Source organism: Mobula hypostoma, chromosome 22, assembly GCF_963921235.1.
Source record: "Mobula hypostoma chromosome 22, sMobHyp1.1, whole genome shotgun sequence".
Taxonomy (NCBI): Eukaryota; Metazoa; Chordata; class Chondrichthyes; order Myliobatiformes; family Myliobatidae; genus Mobula; species Mobula hypostoma.
This window is the reverse complement of record NC_086118.1, coordinates 42,288,334-42,304,959: the sequence shown is the minus strand read 5'-3', so window position 1 is coordinate 42,304,959 and position 16,626 is coordinate 42,288,334.

The window sequence follows — 16,626 nt, the reverse complement described above, 5'->3', positions numbered from 1 at the left end:
CCGTATCTCCTTCATTTACTGGACATCCACCCTGACCCCATCATCCCGTTGCCTTAACAGGAATAAGAGTTCCTCTTGACCTCACCTACCACCCCATGAGACTCCGCATCCAACTCATCATTCCTTCTGGGGCGCCAATTAAAGTGACTCGAAATGGCGCAGCTCGATGGAAATGATCAAGTATTCTCGTTTCAGCCTGCTACAGCTGAGAAACACATTTAAGGTGTGTACAGTCAGTAAAGTTTTTTTAAATGCAATTAGACAATCTATCGCTGCCACAAATCAATGGAAATAGGTTGGTCTGTGGCAGGTGGTGTATCCCCTTAAGACAGCAATGGAAATGAGGTTGTTATGGTGGGCTTAATGGTGCGTCACAGACAAGGTTTTCAACTCCCAATACCAACTATCTTGCTGGCAAGTCTACAGTCTCTGGTAAATAAAATTGAAAAATCTCAGAGCAACAATGGGACATTAGGACCGCTTGCACCTTTTGTTTCACAGAATCACGCGTTTCGTTCTGGACGCAGCGGTTCAGATTGACGGGTTCACGACACACTGCGGAGATAGGACTGCTGAGTCTTTCAAAGCTAAAGGCGGTGGGTGGGGGGGGGGTAGTGCATTGCTTCATTACCAATTTCCTCATGGTGTAAAAATCTACCCAGGTGCTGTCCCACTTCTGTTCACCTGAAGTGATCAAATGTCATGCATTTTACCTGCTGCGTGAGACTTCAGCAGTCATTTTGGTAGCGGTGTACATTCCACCACAAGCCATTGTTTGTAAGCAGACTCTAGACGAACTGAGCAATGTAATCAACAGGCCTGAGAAAGCATATCCTGATGCTTTCCCCATCATTTTGGGGGATTTTAACCAGGCCAGCATGAAAAAGTCACTAAATTAATATTATCAACAAATCCCTTGAAGTACCAGAGGAACCAACACATTGGACCATTGTTACACCACCATCAAGAATGCTTACTGTGCTGTTCCACGCCCGTGCTTTGGAAAGTCTGATCACCTGTCTGTACTTCTACTCCCGAGTATAGGTAGTGAGGTCCAAGAAGGGATGGACAAGGAAGGCACAGGAGCACTTACAGGACTGCTTTGAATGGGTGGGGTGGGTTGTGTTCATCTCGGAGCCTGGACGAGTATGCTGCAGTTGTCACCAACTTCATTAAAACCTGTGTGGATGAGTGTGTGCCTATGTACATTCCCAGACCAAAAGATGTGGATCAACCAGGAGGTTTGTAGTCCGCTGAGGACTAGATCTCACAAGATCACAAGATCACAAGACAAAGGAGCAGAAGTAGGCCATTCGGCCCATCGAGTCTGCTCCGCAGCTCCCCCATCAGCTAAACTATTCACCCATCTAGTTCCAACTTCCGGCTTTTTCCCTATATCCCTTGATACCCTGACTAATTAGATACCTGTTAATCTCCTCCTTAAACACCCTCAATGATTGGGCCATTGAGATCTGTGTCACCTAAGTGGGGCGACCCAGGTCTATACAAGGAAACAAAGTATGACTTGTAGAGGGCTATTTCAAGAGTGAAGAGACAACTCTGAGTGAGGTTGGAGACAACATTGGATGCACGTCAATTCTGGCCATTAATTCCGACCAAGCAAAATCCAACATCATGAATGGCAGCGATGCTTCACTACCGGATGAGCTCAATGCCTTTTCCGCTCGCTTTGAGAGGGAGATAAAAACTGCAGCAGTAAGGATTGCTGCAGCACCCGGTGACCCTGTTGTCTCTGTTTTGGAGGCCAACATCAGGCTGTCTTTCTGGAGGGTGAACCCTCACAAGGCAGCAGGCCCCGAATGAACACTTGGTAAGATTCTGAATACGTGTGCCAACCAACTGGCCGGAGTATTCAAAGACATTTTAATCTCTCACTGCTACAGTCGGAAGTACCCATCTGCTTCAAAAGGGCAACAATTATACCAGCTCCTATGAAGAGCAACATGAACTGCCTCAATGACTGTGGTCCAGTAGCATTCACAACTGCGGTGATTAAATGCTTTGAGAGGTTGGTTATGGCTAGAATCAACTTCTGCCTGTGCATGGACCTGGGCACACTGCAATTTGCTTATTACCACATTATGTCTACAGTGGACATGATCTCAATGGCTCTCCATGCAACCTTGGATCACCTGGACAATACAAGAACCTAAATCAGGATGCTGTTCATTGACAATAGCTCAGCGTTTAACACCATCATTCCTCCAGTGCTGATCGAAAAACATCTCCACTTCTCTGACGGATGTGTGCTTAGTCCGCTGTTTTTCCTCTCTCTATACCCATGACTGTGTGACTAAGCACAGCTCAAATACCTTCGATAAATTTGCTGATGATAGGCAGGATTGTAGGCAGGATCTCAGATGGTGGTGAGAGGGCGTACAGGAGTGAGATATACCAGCTAGTTGAGTGGTGCCGCAGCAACAACCTTGCACTCAATGTCAGTAAGGCCAAAGAGCTGATTTGGACTTCACGAAGGGTAAGATGAGAGAACACAAACCAATCACAGAGAGATTGGAAACTGAGAGAGTGAGCAATTTCATGTTCCTGGGTATCAACATCTCTGAGGATCCAAACTCGTTGCAACATATCGATGCAGCTATAAAGAAGGCAAGACAGTGGCTACGCTTCATCAGGAATTTGATGAGGTTTGGTTTGCCACCTAATACACTAGAAGACTTCTAGAGATGTATCATGGAGAGCATTCTGACTGGCTGCATCACTCTCTGGTATGGGGTGGCGGGGGGAGCTACTGCACAGGATCGTAACAAGCTGCAGAGAGTTGTAAAATTAGTCAGCTCCATCATGGGTACTAGCCTACATAGTATCTAAGACACCTTCAAGGAGCCGTGCCTCAGAAAAATGATTTCCATCTTCAAGGACCGTCCGCACCCAGGACATGCCCCCTTCTCATTGTTGCCATCAGGAAGGAGATAAGGCAAACACTCAGTACTTCAGGAACAGCTTCTTCCCCTCTGGCAATGGATTTCTGAATGGACATTGAACCTATGAACACTACATTACGACTTTTTTTACATGAACACTACAACACTACATTACTACTGCTTTTTTGCACTACTTATCTAAATTTAATTATTTAATATATATGTATATACTGACTGTAATTCAGTTTTTTTGTTTAGGTATCTATATTACATTGTACAGCTGCCGCAAAGTTAAAAAATTTCATGAAATATGCTGGTGCTATTAAACTTTATACTAATTCTCCAGAACTCCCACCATCTATAAAGGAATCCTACCTCCAAACACATCTTTACCTCTCCCCACCCCGACTCTCCACTTTCCACCAGGGATTGCTCCCACTCTGATTCCCTTGTCCATTCTTCCCTCCCCACTAATTTACCCCCAGCTCATTTCCCTGCAAGCAATAGAAATTCTATACCTGCCCTTTCACCTCCTCCCTTAACCTAATCCATTCAGAGCCCCAAACAGTTCTTCCAGGTGAGACAATACATAAACTATGAATTTGTTGGGGTTGTCTACTGTATATGACGCTCCTGATACGGTCTCCTACATTGGTGAGACCTGACGTAAATTGGAGGACTGCTTTGACAACAACCTCTGCTCCACCGGCAAACAGCAGAGATTCCTAGTTGCCAACCAATTTAATTCCTATCCCCAGTCCTGTTCCAACATGTGTGTCCAGGGCCTCCTCATCATCTATGATGAGGTCTCTCTCAGGGTGGAGGAGCAACACTTCATATTCTGTCTAGGTAGCCTCCAACATGATGGCATGAACATCCATTTCTCCTTCTGGCAATTTTCCCCTCCCCATTCTTCTATTCCCCACTCTTTTTTCTTACCTCCTCTCCTCACCTGCTTATCACCTCCCCCTGATACTCTTCCTCTTTCCCTTTCTCCCATGGTCCATTCTCCTCTCCTATCATATTCCTTCTTTTCCAGCCCTTTGCACTTTTCATCTATTGCCTCCCAGCCTCTCGCTTCATCCCCCCCTTCCCCCACCCACCTGGCTTCACCTGTCACCTTCTAGCTTGTTCTCCTGCTCCTTCCCCTTCCCTCACCTTTTTATTCTGGCATCTGCCCCTTTCCTTTCTCGTCCTGATGAAGGGTCTTGGCCCGAAACATCCATTATTTGTTCATAGATGCTTTCTGACCTTCAGCATTTTGTGTGTGTTGCTCTGGATTTCCAGGATCTACAGAGTCTCTCTGTGAGTGTTCGAACTATTTCTTTGAAGTTATAATTAACAGGACTCAGATATCAGTAAATTAAATTACTGACGTTTGATTCTTAATGCACAAAAATGAAAAATTTGCCTTTGCTGAAGTACTTCACCATAACATAAAATATGCTCTCAGAGGCCACTTTAGTAATTACCTCCTGCACCTAATAAAGTGGCCACTAAGTGTACGCTTGTGGTCTTCGACTTCTGTAGCCCATCTATTTCAAAGTTTGACGTGCTGTACATTCAGAGATGCTCTTCTGCACGCTAACATTGTAACGTGTGGTTATTTGTGGAACAGCTTTTGGACGTCTCCGAACAAGAGCCTTTCATGATTGTAACATCTGAACAGACACCAAAATGTTAGTGTACAAAGCAGTGGTGATCCCAACGCTCCTGTATGCATCAGAAACCTGGACAACATACCGATGACATCTGAAGGCACTTGAAAAGTTCCATCAACGCTGTCTTCGAAACATCTTAAATATCAGCTGGGAAGATAGAAGAACCAATGTCAGTGTGTTAAATGAAGCAAAAATAACAAGCATTGTTATCTTTAACATTGTTATAACAAGCATTGTCATTGATAACAAGTCATCAAGAACCAACTAAGATGGAACGGTCACGTTGTTTGGATGAAAGACGAATGTCTGCTAAATGAAGCAAAAACAACAAGCTTTGAAGCCTATGTCATCAAGAACCAACTAAGACGGAGCGGTCATGTTGTTCAGATGAAAGACGAACATCCGCCAAAACAAATCTTCTACTCCCAGCTTAAAGAAGGCAAATGTAAAAGAGACGGACAACAGAAGAGATTCAAAGACGTCTTAAAAGCCAACATGAAGAAATGTAACATTGATATCAACAATTGGGAAACCAATGTCAAGAACAGGAAACTCTGGCAAGCCATCATCCGAGAAGGAACAGCAACTTTCAAAACCAACAGACATGCAGAATTAGAAGAAAAGAGAAGAAAATGGAAAGAGAGGCAGCAACAACCAAAGCCCGATCTGCCATCTGGAACTACCTGTCCTGAATGCGGAAGAACTTTCAAAGCCAAGATTGGACTCATAAGCCACTTGAGAGCCCATAAATAGATCAACGGAATGAAGACCATCATCCTCGACCTCGAGGGATAGCCACGATGACGACAATTTGTGTTACTGTTGCCTTCCTGTCAATTTAAATGAGTCTGGCCATTCTCCTTTGAACTCTCTCATTAACAAGGTGTGTTCACCCACAGAATGTGTTTTGTGTTTTGCACCATTCCCTGTAAACTCTAGAAACTGTTGTCCATGAAAATCCCAGGAGGTCAGCAGTTCTTGAGATATTCATACCACCCCATCTGGCACCAACAATCATTTCACAGTTTCTTCCCCATTCTGATGTTTGGAGTAAACAACAACTGAACCTCTATGCTTTTACACATAGAGTTGCTTCCACATGATTGGCTGATTGGATACCTGCAGTAGCGAACAGGTGTACAGGTGTACCTAATGAATTGGCCACTGAGAGAGCCTTTGAAATGATGCATTTTGAATCAACCAATTTTAGAAGCAACTTGTGTAGTGGCTGTGTAAAAAAGAACAGAATTAATTATTAGCTTAATTTTCTGAAATACTGCACCCAAGAGTCAGCATTTTCAACATGTTTTCAGCTTTAATTCTTCACAGGTCAGGCACAACCATGGCCCATGTAAGGGATGATAATGTCACCCAATTGCAGTAAAAGATAAGAAAAATAAAAGTAATTTAAATAAAATGAATGATGCCACAAAAGAAGCAGATGCATTGTGGAATTCTGGCTATTGATGTGTATATTCTCATGAATCCAAGCCACTGAGGTAAATTAAACCTGTTACATGATTGAGATACTGCAAAAAGCAGAGCACCTGGAAAGGGGTGTTGCAAAGGAGAGAACACAGTTACATCACGGTTGAACTGTGAGGCTTTCTGCTTTGGTCCCATAATCTTCGATACAGGGAATTATAGACCAGTTAGCCTGACGTCAGTGGTGGGAAAGATGCTAGGGTCAATTATAAAAGATGAAATTACGACACATCTGGATAGTAGTAACAGGATTGGTCCGAGTCAGCATGGATGTACGAAGGGGAAATCGTGCCTGACTAATCTTCTGGAATTTTTTGAGGATGTAACTATGAAAATGGACAAGGGACAGCCAGTGGATATAGTGTACCTGGACTTTCAGAAAGCCTTTGATAAAGTTCCACGTAGGAGATTAGTGGGCAAAATTAGGGCACATGGTATTGGGGGCAGAGTACTGACATGGATTAAAAATTGGCTGGCTGACAGAAAACAAAGAGTAGCGATTAACGGGTCCCTTTTGGAATGGCAGGCGGTGACCAGTGGGGTACCGCAGGGTTCAGTGCTGGGACCGCAGCTGTTTACAATATATATTAATGATTTAGATGAGGGAATTAAAAGTAACATTAGCAAATTTGCTGATGGCACAAAGCTGGGAGGCAGTGTGAAATGTGAGGAGGATGTTATGAGAATGCAAGGTGATTTGGACAGGTTGGGTGAGTGGGCAGATGCATGGCAGATGCAGTTTAATGTGGATGAATGTGAGGTTATCCACTTTGGTGGTAAGAACGGAAAGGCAGATTATTATCTAAATGGAGTCAACTTAGGAAAAGGAGAAGCACAACGAGATCTAGGTGTTCTTGTACATCAGTCATGAAAGCAAGCATGCAAGTACAGCAGGCAGTGAAGAAAGCTAATGGCATGCTGGCCTTCATAACAACGGGAATTGAGTACAAGAGCAAAGAGGTCCTTCTGCAGCTGTACAGGGCCCTGGTGAGACCACACCTAGAGTACTGTGTGCAGTTTTGGTCTCCAAATTTGAGGAAGGACATTCTTGCTATTGAGAGAGTGCAGTTTAGGTTCACAAGGTTAATTCCCGGGATGGCAGGACTGTCATATGTCGAAAGATTGGAGCAACTGGGCTTGTATACTCTGGAATTTAGAAGGCTGAGAGGGGATCTTATTGAAACATATAAGATTATTAAGGGATTGGACACGCTGCAGGCAGGAAGCATGTTCCCGCTGATGGGTGAGTCCAGAACCAGAGGCCACAGCTTAAGAATTAGGGGTAGCCCATTTAGAATGGAGTTGAGGAAAAACTTTTTCACCCAGAGAGTGGTCGATATATGGAATGCTCTGCCCCAGAAGGCTGTGGAGGCCAAGTCTCTGGATGCTTTCAGGAAAGAGATGGATAGAGCTCTTAAAGATAGTGGAATCAAACGTTATGGGGATAAGGTAGGAACTGGATACTGATAGTGGATGATCAGCCATGATCACAGTGAATGGTGGTGCTGGCTCAAAGGGCCGAATGGCCTACTCCTGCACCTATTGTCTATTGATACCCAAGCCTAACAGAACATCTCAGAAATCTCAGTTTTTCAATTTTGAGTTGACTGCAGTCTCAAGAGCCTTGGAGTGGGGGGTGGGGAGGCAGGAGGGGAGGTCTTGACTGTCAATTGGGTGAAAAATTACCTGTACTTTGTTTGTGGATAATCCAACTCACCAATTTTTAGGGTATGGTTCCTTGCCCTCTGAAAATTAGATGCATAAAAATTTTCATCATCCTGAACATCTCATTATATCTTTAGTTTCTATGTTCAAGGAAATATCACTCCACAGCATTTCCTGTGTTGAGCAACCTTAGCCACATTAAAGGATATCACAACACTGATGGACTCAGAGTCTTTTTCGTATGACTGTATTTTACTGAAATCTTATATATGCTTACATGTGCTTTGTGCTTTTTTTTAGCGTGTTACACCAGACAGTCAGCCATTCTTGTCTTGCATGTGTTGTCAGGATTGGTCTCCTTTTGGATTAACCAGGTTACGATATGAACGTTCCTGACTGGACCCTTTTTTTTAACGAGGCCAAATGGCTAGCTCGACGCTCAACCCGGCACGGATGGAAAGCATGCTCGGGGGGTGGCCCAACTTAGATTCGAACTCGGGAGCCTTCGCTCCGGAGTCCGGCGCTGATGCCATTGCGCCACCAGCCGGCCAAGTATGCTTTGTGCTGAGTATGACTATTGGTACCGTGTTTTACACCTTAGCCCCAGAGAAATAGCTGTATTCATGGATATTCATGCATGGTTGAATGACAATTAAACTAGAATTTGAACAATACAGGTGACCTCTTGACAAAGATGTTTCTTTTTCAGTTGTTGTCAAAGTAAGCTGGGGCGTAATTTTCCGAAAAGAAATAAGCCCAGCTTGGCGCACCAGAGACTGCAGATGTTGGAACCTAGGGCAACAAACCACCTACTGGAGGAATTCAGTGGGTTGAACAGCATCTGGTGGGGGGAAAGAGTTTTGTTGGTATTGTGGGGAGCAACCTGACGAAGGATTTTGGATCTAAGTTGTTGACAATTATCTTACCCCTTCAGATGCTGCTCAACCCATTAAGTTGCTCAAGTGGATTGTTCAAAAGCCCAGTTGAGTCTTCCTTTCCACATGTTTTACATTTCTGAAGCCCAGACTATTTCTTTTATTTCTGTCTCTGTACCCTCTCAAAGGTATAATTTCTTTGATTTAGTGCCAGGAATATCTGTCCTGTGAAATATAATATTCAAAAACTATAACAAGGCTTACCCATTGTTAGTTTAATCAGGGATTATGACTCTTTTATACATAGTCTCCTTACACTTTACTGAACATTGCGCATTAACCCTCTTTTATTATGCTACGATTAAGTAGGTTGTTGCTTCTTCGGAGAGCATAGTCATACATTGGAAGGATTCACACATTGACTGACAATTGGACAGGCTGTGAGATCTTCCTCCATAACCATATCTACCTCTGTTCTATTGTAAGATTGTTTGACCCATATAGTTGAATGTTTTTCTGGATTCCGACAACCATCTCAAGTGTCATCTGGAGCTCTCACCCCCACTTGCAAGGACGATTCAATTATTTTTTAAACCTTCTGATGCACCTGGTGCATATCACAAGACCTACTTATGTGACCAGTGACGCCAGGCAAACAATCTCTGAAGAGTATTGATAATGGCTAGGGTCATCTGTCTTGTAAGGCCACTGCGCAGAAGAAGGTAATAGCAAACCACTTCAACAGAAAAATTTGCCAAGAACAATCATGGTCACCATAATCATCTACATCATACAATACAGTACATAATGATGATGATGATTGGGAGCTCAGACAGCTTTAATTTAAGTAACAAAGAAGGAAGATTCCTGTTCAAAGAAGCCTTGGTTATATCTCAGAAAAAAGTATATTAGATGGTTGTATCAAGTCAGCCATCTGAACGTATTTACTTTGTAATTTTCTGCATCTGATATGTGGTGTACTAGTTACTGATGAAGAATGAGGTGGGAATTCAAATTTTTGGTGTTTTTGAATATATAATATATATTTTTGCAACTGGTTCTCCAGTGATTCACGATCTTTGCATCCCTGATATTCCTTAAAAAATCTGATAAAGAGATGTGAAAGGTGGATTTGCAGGGAATGTACACGATCTTTAACTTTTCAGGTCCCAGCAGACCCATTGGGCTACGTCAACGTTTTCTGGTTTGATTCTGCAACGAATTTACTATTGTTGAAATCTCCATCTCCTCGCAGCTTCCTACAACCCACCTCAGGTTTCTGGAATTTTCACAAATTGCAGACGAGTTATGAATTCTAATTTACTGAAGAAAAAGGTAACTCAAACCTAAATGTAGGGTGTCATATTCTGCAATGGACCAAGTGAAGAACCGAAGGTCATCATAATAACACTTCCAAAGTTGAAAATAGGACAGGAAATTAGCTACTAAATTGGTGCCAACTTAGGTGTCCAAAGTTTTAATTGTAAAGGAAAAGAAGAAAGAGGTTGAGATTTTGTAATCTGGCTCAAAAAGGTGATCTGCAAAGGTGAAAAATGAGCAAGAACTAATTATTAGTCCATTTATATTTTCTTTTCCATTCATATCAATAAATAGGGAATAAAAAGGGAATATAATATCACCAAAGTTGAAGTTAGTCAACAATATGATTGCAGAAAGCTGATATGAAAAATAAATTATGGAAATACTCAGCATGTGAGGTAGCATATGTGAAGAGAGAAACAGAGTTAATATTCCATTCTGATGAAATTCCAATATTCAGATGCCATCTTGACCTGTCGTAAGATTTATCTCACACTCTGAAATGCAGTGCCTGTGGTTGGGTATTGTGTGGGTTTCTAATGCTTGGTGCCACAAGGCTTTTAGTTACCAAAAATAAATATTCCTATAAACAAGCAGATTTCTAGTTTAGAATAGGCTAGAATAACCTGGGGATTTACTTAATAATCATTGGGATTATAGATGGAGAGAGGCGGTAAGGTGTGCAAGAAGGTCACAAAATCTTGGACGTCATCAGTCATAAATCACTTATTTTTTGCCAAAGGTGAAATGGCTCAATTACTGTATTTATCAGGCCTTCTCATCTTAAGCAAAGGGAAATAACAATTATATTAATACTGTTTCGAAGAATCATTCCTGGTCTTTCCAACCATGATTGCAATGAATAACTGCTTGTGCCCCAAAGCAAACCTGTTTAACCAGTGGAAGTCAGATTCCTCTCTACAAGCTCTCTAGAACTGTGAGTGGACTGTTGTTACTTCGGGTTGACAAGACGATTTCCTCAAATATTATTTCATGCCTACACTACAGATATTCACTTTGACTTGTCCTCATTAATGAATAGCAATATTGCCTCAGGCAAAAGAAGTTCCTGTTGACAACAAAAAGTATGGAACAAATTCTGCGAATGAATCACTGTGTGTTTTCTGCTTCCTCCTAATAAAATTAACATTTTTAAAGCGTACAACATTCAAACAGATAGATATTGAACACGGCAGAAATATATTTCAACATCTGTGCATTGGGTTGGTTGTTTAGCTCAGATTATTTGCCCCAAATGATCTCTATACAAGTCACTAAGCTGATTATCTCAACTTACCCTATCAATATATCGTTCTATTTCTTTATCTTTATCAGATTGATCTTACCCTGAAAAACATCCATGATATTTGTTCCAACTACCTAAGGTGGCAGACAAAGTCATAATAGAATATAGAAGATAGAACAGCAAAGTGCAGGAGCATGCCCTTAAGCCTACAATGTTGTGCTGCACCATTTAAATTATAATCAATTGGCCTACTAAACTAATCGCTTTTCCCTACAAAATGCCCATATCCTTCCATTTCCTTTGCATTCATGTGCCTGTTGAAAGTCCCTAATGTATCTGCCTTTACCACCACCCTGGCAGCACATTCCAGGCAATCTTGCCACTTCTCAAGTTTCTATTGATTTGTTGGGTTTATTCATAACTTGGATTAATTTGCCTTTAGCTTTGGCTTCTCCAGCTAATCCCAAAATGGAAACAAATGTGGTATACCATATTGTGTATGTCTATACGACCTGTGTTTTGTACCATGGCCCCGGAGTAATGGGGTTTCATTTAATGGGTTCATGTATGGTTGAATGATAATTAAACTTGAACTTGAATTTCCTAACTACAAAGTTCAGTAGATAATGACAGACTTAAACACAAGCCATGACTGGTTTTTAAATCATTCTGTTCAAGGTATGGAAGTGAAATCTTTTAAAGGTGTTTGAGCCCATTCCAAAAATAGGAAATTGTGTGTGGAATACCAACCACACTGGTAAATAGCCAATGTGTGTGCAGCTGGATAACACAGTGCACGGTGGTGCTTGAGGAATGGGCAGGTTCACAGCCACTTCTTTAGAAGAGAATCTGTTTCCCATCGGATTCCTACCTTTAGATCTCCACCCAATTCCACAATACCCTTCCACCTCCCACCATCTTCACCACTGTGCTTTGTCAGTTTATTTCTTGGATTTTATTTTATTATCACAGTATGATGTCTTTGCAACATTAAAATTCCCATCTATTTAATATTACTCAGGCTAGCAAAAGGCAGGGAAGTAGTCTGCTAGTATACCTCAGAAGGGATGCTGAAGACTGGCACTGGATTAAAAGCGGGAGTGGCACCTGTGAGTCGGCTGGAGTGATAACACTTCACCTGTGAGTCGGCTGGGGTGATATACTGTGTCCGGTGCTCCCGATGCGGCCTTCTATATATTGGCAAGACCCAACGCAGGCTGGGAGACCGTTTCGCTGAACACCTACGCTCTGTCCACCAGAGAAAGCAGGATCTCCCAGTGGCCACACATTTTAATTCCATGTCCCATTCCCATTCTGATGTGTCTATCCACGGCCTCCTCTACTGTCAAGATGAAGCCACACTCAGGTTGGAGGAACAACACCTTATATTCCATCTGGGTAGCCTGTAACCTGATGGCATGAACATTGACTTCTCTAACTTCCGTTAATGCCCCCTCTCCCCTTTGTACCCAGTCCATTATTTATTTATTTATTTATTTATTATTATTTTTTTCTCTCTCTCCTTTTTCTCCCTCTGTCCCTCTCACTATACTCCTTGCCCACCCTCTGGGCTTCCCCCCTCCCCCTTTCTTTCTCCCTAGGCCTCCCGTCCCATGATCCTCTCATATCCCTTTTGCCAATCAACTTCCCAGCTCTTAGCTCCATCCCCTCCCCCTCCCGTCTTCTCCTATCATTTTGGATCTCCCCCTCCCCCTCCCACTTTCAAATCCCTTACTATCTCTTCTTTCAGTTAGTCCTGATGAAGGGTCTCAGCCCGAAATGTCGACTGTACCTCTTCCTATAGATGCTGCCTGGCCTGCTGCGTTCACCAGCAACTTTTATGTATGTTGCTTGAAACTGCACGCCATCCTTACATCCTTACCAGTGCTGTCAATTCAGGGAACAAACTGGGAATTGTGCTACAGGTTCACATCCCAGGGAATTCAAACACATAACGCCTTCTTTTCAGCATTTCACAATTGAAAGTTAATGTTTACCCGCCGGTAAAACATGACAACAGCCATTTCCATATTTTTTTTTAACGGTCTGGAGACCCAACTGAACACTTCCAAGCATGTATCACGCTGGTTCCCGGAGCAAATTTTTGTGTAAGGATAGAATGTTATTGCCCACACAATGTGAAGGAACCTGTACCAGTTGCCTAAAGAGAAACTTGCCGTTAGACACATCCAGATTCTCACACTGCAATGTTGAATTGGGGCAACTGTGAAGTAATTCTCTCACTGAACTCTAATCTTATATCCCACCACCCTCTCACATTACACTAGCTCCCTCCTTCAGTGTCTCCTAATTTTTTTCTCCCAAAGCCTCAATTCTTTTGATTCCAAGGCTCTACGCTCCTCTTGTCTATCTGACGTGAGCTAAGACCCTTTGGAGGTCAAGCACTCTGATCTCCAATGACATTTGTGCGACTAATCTAATTACAGCACGTGATCCGTGCCCATATTCCATGACCTGCACTGAACTCGTTCCGCTCCACTTGCCCTCGTGCACAGGCCCAAGTTTTACATCCCAGCACAGGCCTCAGTCGGACCTACAGCCACCGGCACTCCCCCCTCCCTAAACAAAGATCTTGGTGGTGACTTCCAGCAGGCACATCCTCATTCCTGAATTGTGCAATCTCAGGAAGTTATTTGTTTGCAACTAACAGGGAGGGAGAGGGAGGTGTTGGAGATGGGAATGACATAACCAGTAGAGCTTCTGTGGCATTGTCAATTACACGGGATGAATCAGAATTACTCGACAGAAACTTAAGCCATTGGAGGTGGAGGCCATTATACCAATCGCATTTCAGAGCCGAATAAAAATAGCAGATTACAACTGCTTTGGAAGCAGTTTTGTTTTACTCATGCTGAAAAGCCCTGAGGCTGCAATGAAAACAAACTGCAATTATAATTAACAGGAATATTGGGTGTTTTCTACACCAATTTTTATTGTAACGTATTTCAGACAATATTGAAATGTGACAAGTCTGATATAATTGAAAATTAATTATAAATTGCCCTTTAATGATAAAATATTTATTTTAAAAATCCATTTTCAATCATCTGAGCACATTTGAGGTATCATTTCATAATAGGACTCTTTAATTTAAACTGTTGCCTAATATGATACCAACAAGCTGAGTGAGATTGCTCTAATGTACCATATGACATATATTGTGTTCCTGAAGAAAGGTTGTGCAATAGTAATTTCACTTAAGATGTGCCCATCATCGTGACATGAAAAAATAAAATAAAAATTATGATTAATAGTTATTTGCAGTTAAATGCCACTTAATTTCAGAAAAACGTCTCTTGCACGTAATTACCATTGAAATTTGGCAACTATGTAGGCAATTGAAGGTAAGCTACTTAAATATCTAGGCACAGCAACGGTTGACAGCTTTGTGGTTAATGAGAAGTGATGCACCATTAACTGGCTTACATGTTCATTCATGAATTGTATTATATAAACTGTCCTTTACATCACATATATACTGTTATTCAGGAGTAATTCAGAGTGTTTGCATAAATCCAAGATGGTTCTGTGTCGAGAACTGCTAATCACCATTTCTAATGCTGGAATAGTTTGCAGTTGTCACACAATTTGTTGGATCTCCCATTGCACTGATCTTCCCAGTAGCAAGCTCTGTGAAACTCTAGATGCACAGACTTATTGGGTCTATGCCAGACTATTTGGTTTAGAGTATAGAGCATATAACATAGAACAACACGACACAGTACTGGTCCTTCAGCTCATGTAGTTGACTGAGTATTAAACCTACTCCATGATCAATTCCTTCTGCTATTTCTTTCATCCATCTGGGAATCTTTTAAATGTCCGTCATGTTTCAGAATCTGTCAAGAATCCATTTCAGAATCAGAATCAGGTTTAATATCACCAGCGCATGTCATGAAATTTGTTAACTTTGCAGCAGCTGTACAATATAATACATAATAATTGGGAAAAAGCTGTGAAAAACGGTGAGGTAGTGTCCATGGGTTCAATGTTTATTCAGAAATTGGATGGCAGAGGGGAAGAAGCTGTTGGTAGGAATGAGAACAAGGCATGACCTTAATGATCGACGCTGCCTTTTGAGGCCTTCCTCCTTGAAGATGTCCTGGATGATAGGCTGGTGTTCATGATGGAGCTGACTAAGCTTACTTCGATCCTGTGCAGTTGCCCCGACTTCCCATATCAGACGGTGATGCAGCCATTTGGAATTCCTACTAACCTGCTGCATTCACAAACCAATCTTTTGTAATTCATGTACAAATTCTCCCAAGTTCCTCTGCACAACAGCATGCTGCAATCTTGTGCTATTTAAATAATCTTCTATTTTTGATCTGATCTTAGATTTTACCTTCCAAAGTGGATGGAAGTCCATATTTACTAACATTGTAATCCATCTGCCAGACCCTTGCCCACTCACTTAAACCTGTCTATATTGCTCTGCTGTCTCTGTTTTCTCCCAGCTCACTTTCTTACCCTAGTGCGTCAGTTATTAATATGTTATTACTTATATCATATTTTCACAAAAATGAATGATCAATTCTTTTCTTTATTTCTGGGCCATAAATAAGCGATTCTACCCAGTATTGGATTTGAACGTTCAATAATTACCCCACAAGACTGCAAACTGCAGACGCTCAAATGTGGACCGAGATGCTTTTGAAGAATAAATAATCCAGCGCTAAACCAGAAAAGTGACTGAACGTACCAAGTGATATATGTTTTCTTTTAAGAAATCAGTAATACTGTAAGTGAATTGCCATAAACAGATTTATTTTGACAATGTTTTTCTCAGTTTGAATTACAACTGGGCTCTTTTAAACCAATAAGTTATTGCCCATACAGAAATGTTATTACATATAAACAAGGCTTCAGTCTGAACAGTAACTTTTTAGGTGCTAAATTTGTTCCAGTTTGTGATAACTTACCAATGACTACTGCAAGTCAGTAAAATTGAACAAATAAAACTTTATCTTTTGATATTAGTCAGCCAATAGTTTATGACAGTTACCTACATTTGCAAAGCAAATGTTAAAATGTAGGCTTGCGGAGCCTTGGGTCCTGTTGGGGAGGATTAAGTACAATCTACATTTGATCTTCTACAGGCAATATTAAGTCAGTGAGGAAAGGTTAGACACACAGGACAATGCATTCAATTTTACCTTAATCGCAAACCAAAACTAGTGTTATCTAGCTGCTGTTTGAAACCACTGTCTTTTTTTAACAGTACTTTTTATAAGATTTGTACTTTTCGACAGACATGTATTTTTCACTCTCACTGGCAGAAAGTGGTATAGCAGCTAAACTAATGGTTTATCACCTTTCTCATTTTTCATTGGCTAATTATTAGCACATTACCCACGTGATGTAATTACTTTAATCATATAGTCTCTTAATTAATTCATCACTATGTAAGGAATTTTCTTTCTTATCTACGTAAATGATACATTTTTCAG